The sequence below is a fragment of the Rhinoderma darwinii genome, chromosome 4, assembly GCF_050947455.1.
Source record: "Rhinoderma darwinii isolate aRhiDar2 chromosome 4, aRhiDar2.hap1, whole genome shotgun sequence".
Classification (NCBI taxonomy): domain Eukaryota; kingdom Metazoa; phylum Chordata; class Amphibia; order Anura; family Rhinodermatidae; genus Rhinoderma; species Rhinoderma darwinii.
This window is the reverse complement of record NC_134690.1, coordinates 45682338-45702175: the sequence shown is the minus strand read 5'-3', so window position 1 is coordinate 45702175 and position 19838 is coordinate 45682338. Positions and strand designations below refer to the sequence as shown.

At 43.1% G+C, this 19838-nt stretch overlaps 1 protein-coding gene across 6 annotated transcripts in view; it reads right to left on the bottom strand.

The window, feature by feature from the left end:
• CYRIA (CYFIP related Rac1 interactor A) overlaps positions 1–19838 on the bottom strand; it is a 79438-nt gene that overhangs the window by 16944 nt on the left and 42656 nt on the right. For 3 of the 6 annotated variants that reach the window (XM_075861082.1, XM_075861076.1, XM_075861079.1), the window contains exon 2: positions 19208–19273. The gene's annotated coding sequence lies outside the window, so the exon portion shown is untranslated. Of the gene's footprint in view, positions 1–6182; positions 6271–19207; positions 19274–19472; positions 19665–19838 lie in introns of those variants that run through there. The other 3 variants (XM_075861077.1, XM_075861081.1, XM_075861083.1) reach the window with 3 other exon arrangements.

Genomic DNA, 19838 nt, shown 5'->3' with positions numbered 1-19838 from the left:
ATTTGAAAGGCTCTTTGTTAATAATGTTGTCAAGACTTTTTAGAAACCTATTGATTCACACCCAAAATAGTATTAATTTAGCAAATCCTTGTATTCCTCATAAAACAAGGATTTGTTCCGCTAGGACTGGGTGTTAGTAAGTGACACACCCCCAACTGCTATGTCCAACCAGTGCCCATAGTCTCAGACACTGTAGGGACCCGCCCTTTTGCCAAGGGGAATGGTAACACCCAGTTGATAATTTAATTATACATTTCTAGGAGGATTAACAGAGGAAAGGCACTATGCAGAGTTCTAAGAAAAGATGTTCCCGAATGAATTATTTCATGGGGAATACAAGTATTTACTAAAAACAGACAAGACCCACGCGCTGACCCAGTGGTGCTGCCCTGCAGAGAGGAGGTTTGTTTACATTTATCAAATCTAAGACTATGCTATCAGCTACTTTTATTTCATTTACAACGGCTTTGTGTTGCCCATTTTTTACTGCCCGTTTCCACCATTATTTGTGACGTAAAGCTTTTCGACAATGAACATCGATTCTTTGCGCTCCAATCCATTTGTACTGGCAAAAAAAGACCACAATGCATTCAACATTTTTCTGTCCAGTGCAGAAGACCTCCATTGTCACATCTCTTGTCAATATTGAAGTCAATGGGACGACAGATTACAGTTTATGTTTCTTTACTTTTGTGATTTTTTTTTTATTATTCTTTTTGCCTTTAATGTAAAAACCTTATATCCTGAATCTGAGAAAGAACAGAATACCATTCCATACGACCTAGAATTAACCAGCTATTGCATTAACAAATGGTAGTTTTACCGACTGCGGAAAAAAAAAAAAAAAAGATTAAAGCCGATATAACCAGGTTACTTCCAGCCTTTTCTAATAAAAACCCACCAAAGTTCCAGTGATGAAAAGGCAACAGAGAGTGTATGTGAGGTTTTGTTTATTTTCCCGTAAGCTGCGGTCACATGAACGTCCCCGGCCTGTGCGACCATGAAAAGAAAAAAGGCCGCTGCCTGTCTGCAAAAGAAAACGTGTTTTTATTTTCAGTTAATAAAGCCTCACAATGTGTAACATTATCTGAACGGGGAAGGTGGTGGAGGAGGATTTGTTTACCTTCACCCGGGGGCCGCTGGTGATGTGATTAGGCGCAGTCATGTGAATTAAGGGCGCACGTTTGTTTAGTAAATGCTCGGCTGTTGTAAATGTAATAAACGTGTCCACATTACTCTGCAGACAGGAGCTGGAGACTGTGGCTTCCAGGCTTAACCAGGGACAAGGACTCCCAGTCAATACACTTTCTCTACCTGGCCCTGCGGAGCACGTCAAACTTCATGAAACATAATGCGCCTGTGGGTACGAGGCCGGGACGGTGACATGGAGCTGGGAAACGCTAATCCTCAGGCATTTCTTCTGCTTTTAAATTAATTCATTGACAAGAACGAACGGCAGTGACTGCGACGTACACCGCTCGGAACAACGTATGTAGTATGAATACCAACATTCAGTACAACTGACTTTTTAACCTACATATTTAAACTAAAAAAGGGATGGGAACATCATTTTCCTTAAAGGGAAAGTCCATCTTTGTAAAACGATCTTCAAAATACGGAGCTTTTTACGTAGAGTAATTGTAACTTTATCAATACTACAATCCCAAATTACAGGCTGTAGTATAATCTAGAGCTGCATTCACAATTTTGCAGGTTCCAGAGCTGAATTCTCCCACATTTCTTCCTAGCTCAATGTTTGCACAGAGCCTGCTCTAGTTCTTTATATTCTTTACACGAGGCGGTAGACAAAGAAAAACGTACCGTATTCAGGAATCTCAGCCGAGCGGTTAGGGTTGCGTCTGACTATGGGCTTGTCAACGGTTTGCAACGACAACTAGCAGAATGGTCAATGCACATATAAAAAGGGGAACGACAACGCTGCAGATTTTCTGTCCAAATTTGCAGCAAGATATAGTAGCAGGCAAGTGCATTCGATTTTACATCTGCAGCACGTCAATTTCTGTTGTGGAATAAGCACAGATTTGTTGCGGATTTTCCCCGTTTACTTCAATGAGGGAAGTTAAAGACTGAAATCAAATCCTAGAGTAAGGTCGAGTTCCCACGGGTCGGATACGCTGCAGAAAAACGACGCAGCGTATCGGACCTGGAACCTGCAGCACACATTCTGTCCGTAAAACCGCTTCACATTGTGATAGCGTAGAAATAAAATAAACTGCCCATACTTACCTAGGCTGTTGTCATGGTGATGCGTCACTCCTTTGCGGTCCGGTCTCCCTGGATGACACAAAAGGCCATGTGACCGCTGCAGCCTGTGATTGGCTGCAGTGGTCACATGGGATGAAGCGTCATCCCAGGAGGTCTGACTGCAGGAAGAAGCAGGGAGTTGTAAGTAGGATTTTCTTTTTTACCGGCGTTGAGTTTTTGCAACGGAATCTTTGCGATTCCGCCACAAAAGTCGCAACACTTTGCTTTCTGTTGTGGGTGCTGCATCCCCATTGAATTCAATGGGGAAAACCCTCAACAGAATAGCGACGAAAACAAAACATTAATGGACACGCTGCGGACTTAAATTCTGCACCACAGGTCAATTTATTAATGTTTACGCTGCATTGGTTTTCTTAGGCTATGTTCACACGGGGTATTTTGGCGAGTTTTTTGACGCGGAAACCGCGTCGCAAAACTCGGCAAAAACGGCCCGAGAACGCCTCCCATTGATTTCAATGGGAGGCGTTGGCGTCTTTTTCCCGCGAGCAGTAAAACTGCCTCGCGGGAAAAAGAAGCGACATGCCCTATCTTCGGGCGCTTCCGCCTCTGACCTCCCATTGACTTCAATGGGAGGCAGGAGAAAGCGTATTTCTCGCTGTTTTATGCCCGCGGCGCTCAATGGCCGCGGGCGAAATACGGCGAGATAATTGCCGCGAAAATCGGCGTGCAGGGAGAGGAATATCTGCCTCAAAGTTCCAAACGGAATTTTGAGGCAGATATTCCTCCCCCAAAATACTCCGTGTGAACATAGCCTTAATCTCATCCACTTTGCGGCTACTGTAAACGCTGCAGGATTTCAGCACAGAATTCTGTTGCAGAAATTCTGCAGCGTTTACGCTATTTGGGAACCCGGTCTTACAGATTTTGCTCCAAATTACCTGTGGATCAGCAGCAAAATCAGCGATTTTAAATTAATGTGTTTATTTTTTTTTGCTTCTTAGGAAATCCGAGGGTAAAACCACATGATTTGGTGTGGATTTCCCTGAGGATTTCTGCAAAATTATACGATAAGTAATGCAACGGGAGAGATTTTTCTCAAAACTGAAGAAAAGTTGTTGCCAACAGCAACCAATACTATTCCAGATCTAATTTTGCAGAGAAGCAATCTGATCATTTTCAACATCTCTTCCTGTGTACCAGTTTTGTAAATCTCCCCCAATGTCTTTACAAACTCACTCAACTTTTTTGTAGCTTTATTCCTTATATTAAACCTGTAAAAATCAAGTTGAATTGTGAACTACTTTGTTTTGAGCTACGCTATGGATTCCGTCAAAACGATGGAAACCTTTCACAACGGAGACAAAAAACGGAAACCATTAGCACTGGATCTGCCATCATTGAAATCAATGGTGATGCAAACTGAAACCTATGGTTTCTATTTGTTTTAGTCAAGGCCCCGTTCTGATGGAAAGCTCAGATCATGCTAGTTCCGCTGTAATCCCTCGCTTTGTACCCCCCGATTCTTCATTAAAGGGGTTGGTTCAGGGGTAAATACCTTTATTAGGGCACGTTTATATACAGTCTTATTTCCATTTGGACCTTTGCAGTAATGGACTGGTCTATTGTAGTGAATGAGAATTGGGCCAAAAAACGTATAAAAGACTGCTGGCTAGGCAAGTGTTGCCCGACAACCCGACTAGTTGTTAGGCAGTGTATCTGTAGCAACCAAACTGTCCAAATCGGACTCCGTTGTTCAGAGCAAAATTGGGTAAAGCAGCAACCAAATTATGCCAGTCCCTAAGTTGGGCTGTATTAACCAGATTTTTCAAAAACTTTCGAGAATGAGAACATTTTTAAATAACTTGTTTCAATGGTCAAGAGCAAAAAAAAAAAAGTTAAGAAACCTGTGGCATGTAAAAGACGTCACAACCAAGAAGATAATTTAAAGGGGATTTCCAGTCCCTAAAAATTGATGGCCTAATCCTCAGGCTAGCCCATTAATAACTGATGGGTTCGGGGTCCGACTCCCAGGACCCCGCCGATCGCTGCACCCCCTTCAAAACAGCTGATTGTACAAGCGCTGCTTTCCCTTCATTGCTTCTTGCTGACTGAATCGTCGACACGGACGTAGCGGTGACTCACAGGTATTGCAGCCTTCTCTCCCATTGAAGTGAATGGGAGAAGGCGGCTGCAATACATGTGAATCGCCGCTACATCAGCGTCGGCGATTCACAGTGAGCAAGAAATGAAGGGGAAGCAGCGCTCGCTGCACCCCCTTCAAAACAGCTGACCGGCAGGGAGTCCAGGAGTCGGACCCCAACCCATCAGCTATTGATGGCCTATCCTGAGGATTAGGCCATCAATTTTTAGAGACTGGAAAAACACTAATATTTTTAGAAGCAAAATAATTTCTTAATGAAAAATCTCAACTCAAATCTTACAGTGGTTGTTCCAAAAGACAAAAGGCACATGTTATGGCCCGTTCATATCTGCCCCATCATAGGAGCAAAACGAGAATGCTGGAAACTCCGGATCCATTGCATGATGGAAGCCATTGACTTTAATGCATTGTCGGGTTTCCGCCATTTTGTCCAGCAAAAACCGCGGAATCTGTGCCGGAAGCACCTAACAGAGCCTCCGACACAGATGTGAACAGGGCCCAAATCAGGTCATAGGGAAGAACAGGCATGGTCAGCAGAACACAGGTCCTCTCATTAGGAGGCCAGACGTGGTGGATACGCGGTGTGGTATTCACAGCAAACTACGTTACAATAGTGGATGAAGTTTGAAGTTGTAGTGGAATTTTTTTTGCTCAAATCCGCAGAATGCTCATTCTTGTGCGGAAAAGCTGTGGATTTTACACTTCGTGATGCATAGTGTAAAATCTGCATGTAACACATGCGGATTATGAAATAAATTCATTGCATGTCTGGCCTCACCCTGTGGTGCCCATACCTCCGGAATGGAGCCAGCATTGAGGGTGTTTATTGCTGACTGACACAATGATGCAAATACCAGAGTTCTTCCCACCAGTAAAGACAGTGAATAGGAAAATGGATGTTTATTAGGGACTCATAATGCAATTCCCTAAAATATGAGCGCACGTTAAAGCTGAACTTGCAGTAAAGGGTAACGAGTCACACCCTGCACACGTTTCTGAATGAATATTTATCATGTGGAACTTCATGGGTTTTAGAAAGAATCGTATGTGAAATGCTCCATAATAAACATGACCGGAGAGAGAGAAGCCAAGTACAACGCTATCATTTGTATCAAGCAAGGTATTGTCCGGGGAAGCCAGGAAACCGAACACACATAGGCAGACATTGTGCAGCTGTTTTCACAACTCTGCAATGCTACTCCGTAGATTTCCTGAGAAGGAGACGCTCTCAGACTAGCGTATAGACATTTACACGGGAGGCAAGATGGTCATCTGCTATCATTTGCTGCCCCCTGCTGTTTGCTGGAGAAAAATGCAGAAAATCTGAAAACAATAACCAGTCATTAAAAGGAGTATAGAGTTGAAATTCCACTCATGGACTTCATTTTAGAAAGGCCTGGTGATGTCATGTGAAGATCACATGACCACCTAGCTCCCGCTGCGTTCTGGTACTGTATGTGATGTCACATGACATCACTAGGCAGAATTACCAATGGCTTTTGATTTTAAGTTGCTCTTGCTTTTAAAGATCAGCCATAACAAACGCTCATCCTACAAACTTTAGATATGGTATTACTAGTACCTGTCGCGGTGGGATCTATTAAGCAACGTTTTTATCCGATACATATGGTCCCTGCAGAGCGCCAAGCAGATGTCAGGGCCTGAAGGGGTACGGCAATTTTCTTAAGCCACTGACCTTTTTTTTTTTCTAGCCAAGGGCAAAAGTCTGCCCCCTGCTGATCATGCATTTATTGTATAGTCTGCCAATAGGTCATCAATGTCTGTCATTACTCACCCCCTTTAAGTATCTGGTTTTCTATGGGCAAAAAGTATGGTGTAATTTTGTAGGCAATAGTGAAGTGTTTCAGGCTTTCATTTATGCTATAAAAAAAAAAAACACGTCTGATCTATACTTTTTCTTTTTTCACTTTGAAGTCAATGGGGCAACTTATTCAAATACATCATACTATAATTTGGCATGCCTACATTCGCTTAAAGTTTTTGGAAAACTTTTTTTTTTCTTTCTTGCAATTGAAAGCAGGGTGTCCAAATAAGCATTCAATGTTCATAAAAGATGCCCGTGGCCCTTTAGACACAGAGCATTGTGGGACATGGCCCTTGGCTACCACTAATGGGAGACTACACTCATCACCCTCTATATTAGCTCAGCGTACCCATATAGGATGTTTAGAAAGAAGTGGTCCGAACCAGAAAACCCCAATGTATATTACATCGTTCATGTGCTATTTTAGAATGTGTCCACTAGGTGGAGCAATTTGCTTATAAATTTGGATAAGACAAGGCAGTGCTATATTCTAGGGCAGATATAAGGCCAAACAAAACAGACTGCACATCCAGCTGTTCTTTTTTTAGACACTTTACCGGATTATAAAGATCATTTGAATCAAAGAAAATGCTCATAGACTTCACCTTTAAAAGAAAACTCCTTCCAAAATATAAAATGGTCCTATTGGTTCGTTAGCCGACTCGTGGACCTGTGCGGACACTTTAAATTAACCAGTGTTTAGGTTACTACTTACAAGCGTATCAATGGGTAAATGAAGCCCATGAAGAAGAGTGGCGCTGTTTCGGGAAAGGGACGGGGTTGTCTGGTATATAGGGCAGGTAAACAGCTCAGTGGTTAGCACTATTAGCACTGGGGTCCTGAGTGGGAATGTGTACATTCTACCTATGGCTTATTTGGGTTCCCAAATTTCTTCCCACACTTCATAGGCATACTGCTAGGTAAAAGGGGTCTTCCAGTTTTATACAAATTAAATGAATAAATGACAAGTTCTGTAGCTCACTACTGAGAGTTTAATTGTATTAAAGGGGGTTGTCTCCCCACCAACAGCCCCTTTTTATTTGGGAGCCGCCAAAGCAATCAGCTGACTATCAGGGCTCCAGGTCTGAACCCCCGGCAAGCTGTGACCAGCCAGACATTTCCTCTGCTTGGGCCCCATGCAAACACTGCGTATTACCTGCAAATTTTCATGCGGCAAATCCAGTGTGTAATCCAGTGCATATTTTAAAATCCGCAGCTTGTCAATTTATCTTCCTTTTCTGCCTGACAATTGTATCTGACAAGTTTAGAAAAAAAACGCACCGAAATCCACGCCTATGTCCACCTAATAATGTAAACCACACCTAAAACCGTATTTAAAAAAAAAATAAAATGCACCATTGCGGATTTTACCTGCGGTTTTGATGCAGTTTTCCACAACGTCAAATCAACTTTTCCTAAATCTGTAGCAGTCGCCGATGTTTTGATGACACTTCAGCATACGTGCTGTGAGAACGAGACTTTCTATACAGGATTTCCAGATTATCCTATATTGTAGGGAAAGGTATATGAACAAATAGAACCTTTATATTATTTAAGAGAAGCATCTGCCCCCGTGTCTAGATGACTAGATGTCCCACTGTATATTATGCACAGTCCACGTTGACCCTTCCTCGGGGCGGTCGCACTGCTGTGCAGAAATCCATTTTACATCCACAATAAAAAAGGTCAAACTTTAAATCCACAAGAAGATCGATAAACATTTAATGAGGTTTGCTGCTGGGGGAGTAGTGAACGGACGGCTGCCCCAGGGTCAATCTGTGCACTGCTTGGTGGAAGATGGAGGAGAAAAAAAGATATAAAAAAAATAATAATTCAGGCAGTGTATTACTGGGTTGTGGAAATCACAAGAGGTAGGAAACATCTTAAAACCCTTTTTACGTGCCCCATTAACATCATAGCGAGAGAGCCAAGAGGTGTAAACGGCAGCTTATATGGTTGGCTGATCATTTGCAGAGCACGTAATGCTACATTTCTGTATTTTGGGGGCTACAAGAGCGAGCAAATTGCCCGTTGTGCTACATACCAGAGAGCACTTTCTTTAAATCCACAGGGGACACTTTCTGGCATAAACTCAAAACAGGAGTTTGGGGACTGTTCAATATTTTCTTAGGACATCTGTTTGGCCCACTTCATATTGTGTTTGTGTCCTACGTTTATCTTGTACGTCAGAAAAGTTCCCAAGATACACACACTACACTTGGTCAAAGGGCTCCATTAGCCCAACGGAAACCAAAACCGTGTCCTTTCGGCGTCCGTCGGGCAGGTATAGGTCACAATACCTTTTTTTGAAGGAAGAAATAGTGTAGTAGAGACTATGCTAAATCATCCTGTGAGATTCCACAAAAAAAAACTTACACCACGGGGTACGCCTCATTTTTCTTTTAAACATTGGAGCCTATGGGTTAAGAATGTTGCTGTATTGCATTCGTCACAGGTATACATTAAACATATACATCAGGAAGCTCCGGGCAGCACTGCACATGTATTAGACAGTGACATCGGGAGCTTCCCAATGCCGGAGTCCCTGGGCAGAGCGTTGGAAATGGACTTTGGTCCTGGGGAACCTCCTGACATCACTGTCCATATATGGCCAGTGATGTCAGGAGCTTCCCCAGAGCCGGAGCCCCCAGACAAAGTGCTTGCGATGCTCTGGGACTCCGGTATTACAGCTTCTGACATCACGTATACCTACGAAGAACGGCAATACACTGATGTGAAGGGGGCCTTAGATGCACCACGTTAAAGTTGTATAACTCAGTGTCAGCTATAGGGCAGCAGGGTGTGAGGGGGAAGGTTAGAGGATTTTACTTTCCCTGCAGCCATCATGCACATTCACAATATAGCATGGAGGAAGTCTCCGCTGTATCTATTGCTGTTTCATAGCTGCTTAACATGGTAGAATATTAAACATCAAGTATTTTTTAAACGAGGAGAAATTTTGATACCGATCCCTGTGTCAATCCTTATTTCATAGAGTGTCCCATAAGCGGACCACAAGATAGCTTGTGGGAGACCATAGCAGCAACGTGCCCCATTAATGTCAAAGCGAGAGTGCGCAGATGTGCCAACAAATCACAGCTTACATGGTATTCTGCAGAGAGGTTACTGTAGGTTGCCTAGCAACCACTTGGCTTCCCTCTCGGTGACTGAATATATCCTCCAGATTCAGTAGTTAAAAAAAAAAAAAAAGAAACACGCATGACAAGGTTGTTGTCAAGAAACAAGATAGATTGTTAGTTGTGTGTCATTTGGAGATGGGCTTTAAATTGTCCGTGACACCATCTCAGAATGGAGGCCCACACTTCAGCAGCAATACTAACAAATCAGCCCATCCCACAGCCTCAGAAAATAGCTTTAAAAAATTGGAAGGTTATTATTTCCCATCTGTGGTACTTTACAAGGTAATGTCACTAGCAAAGCAGCACAGCTGCGGGATTTCCTGCATGGAGTTTATGGACCTTCTGCATGTGGGATGCCCGATGTTTACTCTGTGCAAAGAAGTGACCCTCTACCCCCAGCGCTGTCATGTAACGTCGGAGTCTACACTTATCCAGTGTTTAGAGGCCGAAACAGTAGATTTACAATAGAAGAAAAAAAAAAAAAGTGGACGCATATAAAGCTATTGTTAGGAAGTTCTGGCATCCCATGCGGGAAATCCCAGCAAAAGCAGTGGCAGCTCTGGCGGAGAGGAGGGAGGTCGGATTGTTCCACTACATACCGAGCCGCTCACAGATTATACAATGCGGCCTTGTGTCACAGTAATTTATGCAGCACACAACAATTACATGGCAAGACTAGCAGAAAAACCCATAGAGCGAATTAAAAAAACAAGTGTGTGTTATATATATAATAAACCAAGGAAGGAGCAGCACTGTGACAAAAAAAAACAAAGTTGGTCGGTGCTATGCTTCAAAAATAAGGAGTGACTTCTCCCTATATGAGGAATATCCACAAAATAAAGAGCACAGAAGCAGCGCTCAGAACAAAGTGAGGAGTTCAATCACCCAGCACATGCAACGTTTCACTTCCTCAATGGAAGCATTTTCAAGCTTGAGTTGCTTCTGTGCTCTTTATTTTGTGGATAGAGAGATACACACACACGGTTTCCGCTTCAAAAAACGTGTAAAAAAAACCCTCAGTGTGAACAGGGCCTTAACCCCTTAGTGACCACTAATACACCTTTTCACGTGATTCACTACTGGGCTTTAGACTAGGCTGACGCCTTTTCACGTCAGCCTAGTCTAAATCCTGCACGGGTCTCCCGTGCAGGCAGGAGCCGGGGCTCTGCTGTCTGATGACAGCTGAGCTCCTGCTCCAACGCCCGCGATCGAAGTTTACTTCGATCGCGGCCGTTTAACCCGTTAAATGCCGCCGTCAATAGCGACCGCGGCATTTAACTTTGTTTACAGAGGGAGTGCGCTCCCTCTGTCACCCATCGCGGCCCGCGAATGCAATCGCGGGTCTCCGATGGGGTGTCATGGCAGCCGGGGGACTGATAAAAGCCCCCAGGTCTGCCCTGGACATATGCCTGTTAGGACGCGCCGGAGGCACGTCCTAACAGATTGCCTGTCAGATTTACACTGACAGGCAATAATGCTCTGGTATACGAAGTATACCAGAGCATTATAGCAGCGATCGGAACATCGCACAGTAAAGTCCCCTAGTGGGACTAATAAAATAAGTCATCAAAGTGAAATAAAGATTATTAATAAAAAGTACAGTAAAAAAATAAATAAAACCATTTTTTTCCATAAAAAGTGATTTAGTAAAAGTGTAAAAAAAAAAAAAAAGTACACATATGTGGTATCGCCGCGACCGTAATGACTCCATTAATAAAGTTAATATGTAATTTAAACCGCAAAGTGAACACCGTAAAAAAAAACGCCAAAAACTATGCCGAAATTGCAATTTCTTTCCATTGCCCCCCAAAAAAGTCATAATAAAAATGATTCAATAAGTCCCATGTACCCCAAAACAGTACCATTCAAAACTACGTCTTGTCCCGCAGAAAACAAGCCCAAAAAATCACTACATTGATGGAAAAATAAAAAAATTACGGCTCTTGGAAAGCGACGATGCAAAAACAAATAATTTTAGTTCAAAAGTGTTTTTATTGTGCAAAAGTCGTAAAACATAAAAAAACCTCTACATATGTGGTATCGCCGTAATCGTACCGACCCATAGAATAAAGGTCACATGTTAATTACGTCGCACAGTGAACGGCGTCAATTTAAAAACGCATAGAACAATGGCGGAATTTCAGTTTTTTTTATAATCCCCCCAAAAAGGTTAATAAAAGTTAATATAAAAATTATATGTACCCAAAAATGGTGCCATTAAAAAGCACAACTAATCCCGCAAAAAACAAGTCCTCATACAGCTATGTAGACGAAAAAATAAAAACGTTATAGCTCTTTGAATGCGACTATAGAAAAACGAATAAAATAGCTTGGTCATTAAGGCCTAAAATGGGCTGGTCACTAAGGGGTTAAAGGGAATGTGTCGCAAATGAAACTTTTTTTTTTTTTTTTTTTTAAAGTGTCGTTACTTATTTCTATTATATTTTACGTTTTTTGCTGTACTGTATTATATATTTCTTTTTTCCATATGGTGGAAAGTATTCAAAATGAAATAATAATTTTACATGTTTGCCTATGTTGGCCACCAAGGGGGGGGGGGGGCGGCACTTCCGAGAATTGCAGCAAGTTGAATAAGGCAAAGCAACCTGACTTACAGCTGCTGTAAATGTGGGAGGGATCCTCACCCCTCCTCCCACAAGCCAGGAAAAGGTGTCTTCAAATTGCCAAGCAGTGTCCGGCAGCCATTTTGGGTGTGATTCTGCAGCTGGCAGAAGTTATAGGACACACCAAAAGGCTAAGGCTTTGTTCACACTCTTACTAAACAAAGGGAAAACCTGACTTTCAGCCATTTTTTAATCAAACTCGTGTTTAACGGCCATTTTTGGAGCTGTTTTTCTATAAAGTCAATGAAAAACGGCTCCAAAAACGTCCCAAGAAGTGATGTGCACTTCATTTTGGTCGGGCGTCTTTTTACGTGCCGTTTTTGGAAAACTACGATGTAAAGAACACCCTGTCGCCCTGTTCTGCTTCCGATTTTTCAGCTGAAAACATTGTGTGTGAACATACCCTTAGGGTATGTGAACACGCTAACTGCATTTACGTCTGAAATAACGGAGCTGTTTTCAGGAGAAAACCGCTCCGTCACTTCAGACGTAATTGCTCGTACTCGCGTTTTGCGAGGCGTTAATTACGGCCGTAATTTGGAGCTGTTCTTCATTGGATTCAATGAAAAACGGCTCCAATTACATCCAAAGAAGTGTCCTGCACTTCTTTGCCATAGGCTGTTATTTTACGCGCCGTCTTTTGACAGCGACGCGTAAATGACAGGTCGTCGGCACAGTTCATCGGCAAACCCATTGAAATGAATGGGCAGATGTTTGCCGTCGTATTGGAGCTGTCTTTTCAGGCGTAAAACGCCTCGTTTACGCCTGAAAATAGGTCGTGTGAACCCAGCCTTAGAATGATGAAAGTGAAGTGAATGACTTTTCAGTTGACCGGTTCACACGCCGTGTATTTGACATTTTTCTTTTTTTGCACATTTAAGTGCAAAAAAACATTAAAAAATACGCTTGATTACACTTGATTTTGCGTGATTGGGGGATTTGTGTGCGTGTGTGTGGGGGGGGGGGGGTGCTCACCGCTGATTCTTCAAAACAGCTGATAAGCGGCTATGAAGTATCAGCGGTGCCCGTGCACACTCCGCTCTGCCACACACACGGGAAAAGTCTTAAAGGGGTCGTCCAGGAAAACATGGCGCCGCACCTGTCCTCCGATCGTGTGGTATTACAGCTCTGTCCTATTCACTTCAATGGAGGTGAACTGCAATACCAGACACAACCTGAGGACAGGTGTGGCGCTGCGTCTCCAATCCGGACACCCCTGCTGTCCTGAGATGACCCGACGGGGGAGGCGGGTGTCAGAGCCACCCACCGCCATCACTGCAGACAGAACCATACAACTACGGCATGAGGGCAGGGCTTGTCCTGAGTGAACTGTCTCTTGTTATGGACAGATTTATAGTCACGTGAAGCCCGTCTGATGAACCGGTAGCCTAAGTCCGATCACATGACAGAGGGGGATCACCAAAAACCCTGTGCACCCTTAGCCCGTCCATCCAGCCCTTTCCTGGTTATATCTGCTTCTGGGAAAGCTGGGTGACCACTATTACCCCTCCTACTGGAGTGTTTGGGGATGTGACTAATGAACCTCTCAGACTCCGCACAACAAGAGCGATTTACCGTTCAGGGGTCTGGGAAAGCTGGGTGACCACCATTACCCCTCCAACTGGAGTGTGTTTGGGGGGTGTGACTAATGAACCTCTCACACTCCAGTAGGAAGGGTAATGGTGGTCACCCAGCTTTCCCAGACCCCTGAACGGTAAATCTCTCTAGTTGTACTGAGACTGTTTGGGAATGTGACTGGTGAACCTCTCAGTCTCAGCACAACGAGATTTATCGTTCAGGGGTCTGGGAAAGCTGGGTACCACACTAACAGCGGGCATATTATCACCCAGCATTCACAGGACAGTTACATCATGTGTCCTTTATACAGAGTCTCCTGCACGACTGGTGGGGGGCCCGTCGGAGGTCACGAGAGCGGGGGGGGTCTGTGAGAGACAGAGTGGGACAGACAGAGACACAGTCCTTACCTGCAGTACAGCTGGTCTTCAGTATGGCGCCTGCTGTCTCTCTGCAAACAGCTGCTCTGCTGTGTGACTCTGACCTGCATAGTACAGAGCCAGAAAGCAGAGTCAATGGAACGGCTCATGTTCTTTGACTCCTATGCCCTGTAGCTGCCGTATTCCATCTCAGTATGTGTCGTTAATCGACACATACAGAGATGAAAAACAAAATGGCAGCCCCCATAGTGAAGTAAAAGTTAGAAAAAAGAAAAAAGTAAAACACAAAACACAAATAAATAAAATGTATTTTAAGAACATACTAAAAGCAATATTATATAAAAAAAATAAAATTTGCGACACCCATCCTTTAATGCTTCGGGATACGAAGACATTGTGGACAATCGTAGCTTCCAACTTCACAGGAACAGTTTGGTCCTTTTCTGTTCCAGCATGATTGCCCCAGTGCACAAAGTCCATAAGGGTATGGTTGATTGGGTGAGTTTGGTGTGGAAGAACTTGACTGTCCCGCACAGAGTCCCGACCTCAACCCCATACAGCACCTTTTGGATTAACTAGAACTGAGATAGTGAGCCTGGCCCCCTCCCCCAACGTGAGTGTCTGACCTCACAAATGCTCTTCTGGATGAATGGGAAACTCAAAAACACACTGCAAAATCTTGTAGAAAGTCTTCCCAGAAGAATGGAAGTTGTTTTAGCTTCAAAAGGGGAGGCAACTCCATATTAATGACCATGGATTCAGAATGAGAGGTCATAAAAGCTCCTGTAGGTGTAATATGTAGGTGTCCCAATATTTTTGTCCACATAGTATACGTCCCATACGGCAGGGAGTATCCACACAGCTCCTGGTTGTGCAGACATTTAAATTAGTAGCTCTCTTGGGATCCGTCCCTTCCCAATGACATCGTCGTTTTATGGGTTTTAACAGACGTTTGATATGTTGGAGCCAAAAGAGGAGCAATTACTTTAGGTCATGCTGTAATTCACTCGCCGGGTCTGTATACAAAAGCAGGAGATCTTTAGGTCCTCACCCTTAGGCTATATTCACTTCGTTAATGTTTCTGTGGTAGATACAGCACTGCAAGCGTAATCTCGCTGTAACCGGTCATTTACAGCGTCATCTCGCAAGATTACGCTTGCTCTGCTGTAACTACCACAGAAACCGTAACGAAGTGTCGAGATTATGAATAGACGTCCCGTGGAATGTCTATTCACTGTCTAAACACTTCAGTATCGTTAATGTGTAAGTATAAGACAGCACATAAGGATCTAACAGGATCCCTATGCGCGGAGGAAATGAATGGAGAGAAGTGCATGACGCTGATTAGTCACTGATTGGTCAGCGTCATACACTCCTCTGTACAACGCCCACTTGGTCAATAGTAAAACACGCCCAGTTGTCCATTGGGAAACTCATTAGCATAAAGCTAAAATCGCTAATAACGAGCTAAAAATAGATTGTTTTTTTAAAATAAAAAGCATTACTGTCGCCTACATTACAGCACCGATCTCCTTATGTAGGAGACAGGGCACTTATAATGTGGTTCTTTAAGAAAGAATACATCGTTCAAAATAATCCCAGAGATGTCAACAGCTCGCTTTTTTGTCATACAGTCTCATTGGCAAATCTGTCCAATTATGCATTAAAGGGGTATTCCAGCCTCCAGCATTTTTCACCTATCTACTGAGTAAGTGAAAAAACTATATTGGTGAGGGTCCAACTGCTGGGACTCCCACTGATCGCGGCCCTGCTCCATTCAAAGTCTACAGGGCCAGATAAACTTTAAATGGAGCGAGAGAGGGCATGCCGGGCCTCCTCTCCAAATACCTCTAAGCTACAGTCTTGCAGCTGGGGGGGGGGGGGGGGGAATAAGGGACCATACGATCGGTGGCGGGGCAGCGGTTAGGCCCCCACCGATCAGCATTTTTCACCTATCCGCTGGAAGGGTGAAAAAACTGCTAGGAGGCTAGAATACCCCTTTAATAATGGAGTGACATATTTTGTGCTCCTGCATTAGGCACATTTGAGAAGTCTGGGAAAGCAAGGCGAAAACTCCAGTAAAGATTGTCACCCAACAATCTCAGAACAAAAATTCTATTCAGCCATAGACTTTTTGGGAAATACCGGGGGAACATAGAACTACAATTACAGCTCTAGCCGACAGCTCACAGGGGTGGTCACCCAACTCTTCTATGCTTTTCAATGGCAAATCTGCGATACAGTAGATAAGCAGGTAGAACTGCAGTGGTGACAACTAGGTTTTTTATTTCAGCTCACACAAGGGATGTCCCATCAGTTTCACTGGACCAGATTGATGCAAGAAATAGCAGAATCCAAGTTGTTTTTATATTTTTATTTTGAGGGGTGAAAGTTCTTTAAATTTGGGGGAAGTGCGTGCACGGCTTCACAATGAATAGTCAGCAGAATGAGAACATCTACCGCCCCTCACTACATAATAATGGTGTCTCTCAAAAGGGATTTTAATCCATGGAGGGGATTTAACAAACAGCACTTGTCTTCTTGGCAGGACAGAGCAGCGTGGGCTTGAGGACACACAAGGAGAGGAATGACATTAGGCCGGGAAGACATCTCTGAGCAGAGAGGGGAGGATGGACAGTCAGACAAGGCCGGAAAGAGAGAGGGCCAGAATTAGTACTCAAAATTGGATCTCAGAACAGCGGGCCACCGTTAGTATGAATATATGCCATTGGAGCGCAGAGCTGACTTTCCAATATACACTGCTGGGAGATATTTGTGCTTCCATATAACAATAACACTGCAGCAGCTTTATGTAAAACCTCGGCATTGTGCCGTCCCTCCGCTACTCCTCCTGGAAATGTATGAGTAAATTGACAACTAGGCATTACCATTCCCCTTTACAATAGGATGTCTCACGCTAATTGGACAGTATAATGATCGTGTGTGGACATCTCTCTTTAACAAGAGTTATGGTAAAACAATAGTCAATTTATTCATACATTTCCAGGAGAAATAATCATGCAGAATTCTAAGAAAAGATGGCCCAGCATTATTATTTTATGAGGATTGGATTTTAGGAGCAATGGGCATCCTGTACCTATGTGTTGCTTTTTATTTTCTCACCAAGTGATTATTTCTTTAAAAACAGCCTCCGTTTTGGGTCCCCAGTTTGATAACGTGATCGCCACAGAGTCTTGTGTGCGGACCGGAAGTCAGTTTTCCTATGAATGTCTGAAACGTTGAGTGAGAAAATAAAAAGCCCATATAGGAACAAGCTGCCCATTACGAACGGGCAAAGGAATCATGACTTTCTTGGGAGTGCTTCTTTAAAAGATAACATTCTGTTTGCCTTCAGCCACCACTAGGGGGAGCTTATCGTATACATTAAATGCAATAATAAGACAGTATGTAAAAGCTGCTGCACCTAAATATTTGGAGATTCACTACAAGTCATCAGATGGGATCTCTATATGTCTTGAGCGTATTTACACTTATATTTTTATAATGCACAAATCTTCGGACTTAGACAGGAGAGTCTACAGTATTTTGGCACATATTTCATATAGTAGCAGTGCTGCTCACATTTCTAGAGGATATTTACTTATCGAACAGTGAAGTCAGCACAGGACTCAAAAAATGTCACACTTCCCATAGAAATCAGTCACCCTAGTGACAAAGCCATAAACGCCGTCTCATGTACTCATGTAAAATTTCCGGATCTCATCTAAGACTTTATTTGGAGAGGGGTGAGGGGAATTAGACATTTGCCTGTATGTTATTAGAGTACTGGTTATATAGATATACATTGGCCCGCATCATTCAATGTTTTACATTAGTTTTTGGCATAAAAGGCGCATCGTAACGTTTGCAACATTTGGGACTTTTCTCCTTACTCGCCAAATTTGCATAGTGATGATTAAAGTGGGCCTGGTCTTACCTGGTCAAGTAGCCGGCATAAAGAGATTTAACAAAATGTAAAATTTAATAAAAGGGATGTGCGTCTTTTAATAAAATTTGACACAAATCTTGGCAACTCTCCTTTCCACTTTGACTAGCATACAATACGCCATCATCAGTAAATGTGGGCCATTGGCTCTAAAGCTGCCCATACACATCATGTAAAGATGGCTCAGAATGCAGTGGATCGGTCATGACCAGTATAAACTGCTGCACCGCCGTCCACATGTTCAGCGGTAAGGCCACATGCACACGTTATGTGTCATTTGGTGCAGAAGAATTGCAGGTAAAATATCTGCACTTAATGATGCGTTATTAGGGGCTACCTTTACATTTTGATGCGGAAATCGCTACGGTTTTATGCGCTTTTTATTTTTATAAACTTGTTATATACAATTCTGAGATGGAAACACAATAATTGACATGATGCAGATTTTAAAATACGCACCACAGGTGAATTTACATGCGGAAAAATTCCATAACCTGTAGATGAGATTACTCGAAACCTCATTTACTTTGCTGGTACTGTATTACGCTGCAAATTTGCCGCAAGTAAATCCGCACATAATACGCATCGTGCGCATTTGGCCAAAGGTTCACATTTCGACTTTTTTAAACCCCTCCATATGCACAAAGTGGGAATGATCGATCGCAATCGGCCGATCTCACCATGCATTCATTTCAGATGGACTAAATAAAATTTAAAAAAAATTCCAAAAGTGGCTTGTTACCCCAAAGAACAAAAGGATTGGGCATGTTGAAACCCTGCTGCCCGATCCTTCTATCCCCCCCGACATCTTCTGTCGGGTAGTTTTCTTTGGTGGTTTCCCTTTACCTTGTAAAGTAAGTGGGCTAACCAATTTCAAAAGATCAGCATTGAAGGCAGGGTTCTCACATTGCAGACGCGATACAGACTAAACCGCGCTAGGACGTAAATTGGTGCGGATTTGGCCGCATTAGGGGGGGCGTCTAATGTGAGAACCCAGCCTTAGGTTAGATCTCCCCATAGGAGGCTCATTATAGTACAGTTAGCAGAGCTGTGTCTAGTAACGAACCATGCAGTTGTGAGACCAGGACAGATTATTTTTTTTCTATCTACCAGAAGTAAACAATGACAGCACACCGAGATCTTAAATCGGTAAGGAACCGATACCAAAGCCATGATCTCATGGCGACTGTCCATTAGATAACACATATTAGCAGTCATCAAATCCTGTGACATTGGGTTTCCAAAGACTTGTCCCCGACATGCAAGCTTTTTACCTTTGGATATACAGATATTGAAAATTATTAAAAAGTATTGAAAATGAAGAGTTTACCTTTTCCACCAAGATTCTGGACGACCACTTCAAAAGATCTCCCTTCTTACCATGAGTTCCCCAAAACTGTGAAGACAAGACATTTATTACCTGTAGGAGTGCAGCACAAATGTAATGTATAAAGGCTAAAAAAACATCCAAACATATAACCTGTAACAGACACGGATTATGTTCTGCATAATACAAGAGATCGGCATGCAATATGAAACACAAAGGGTTAATGTCACGCATCCCTGGTGCTGGCACACAGAACCGTACACAATACCTTATTATCAGAGGATTTTAATGCAGATCCTTTTAGCTAAGTGATATTAAATCCTGCAGCTACAATGTGATCCCTGTTTTGCAACCTGTACAATGCAGCCACTTGTTCACATGCCGGATGCGAATTCACTTCAACGTCCTTCAAAAAGAAGAAGGAGGAGGATGGAAAAAAGGGAAGAAAAAAAAAATGTCACCAGCGGGAGAATCAGTAGGTAACCCTAGTGACAATCAGACGGTCCCAATAGAAAGTCTTTGCCTATGGCAGTTACCATATATGGGCATGAAAGCTCTCACATGGCAGGACCATCCTTTATCAAACGTGAATCCGGGCGGCGTTATCAGTACTGCAGACAAAGCACCACACAAC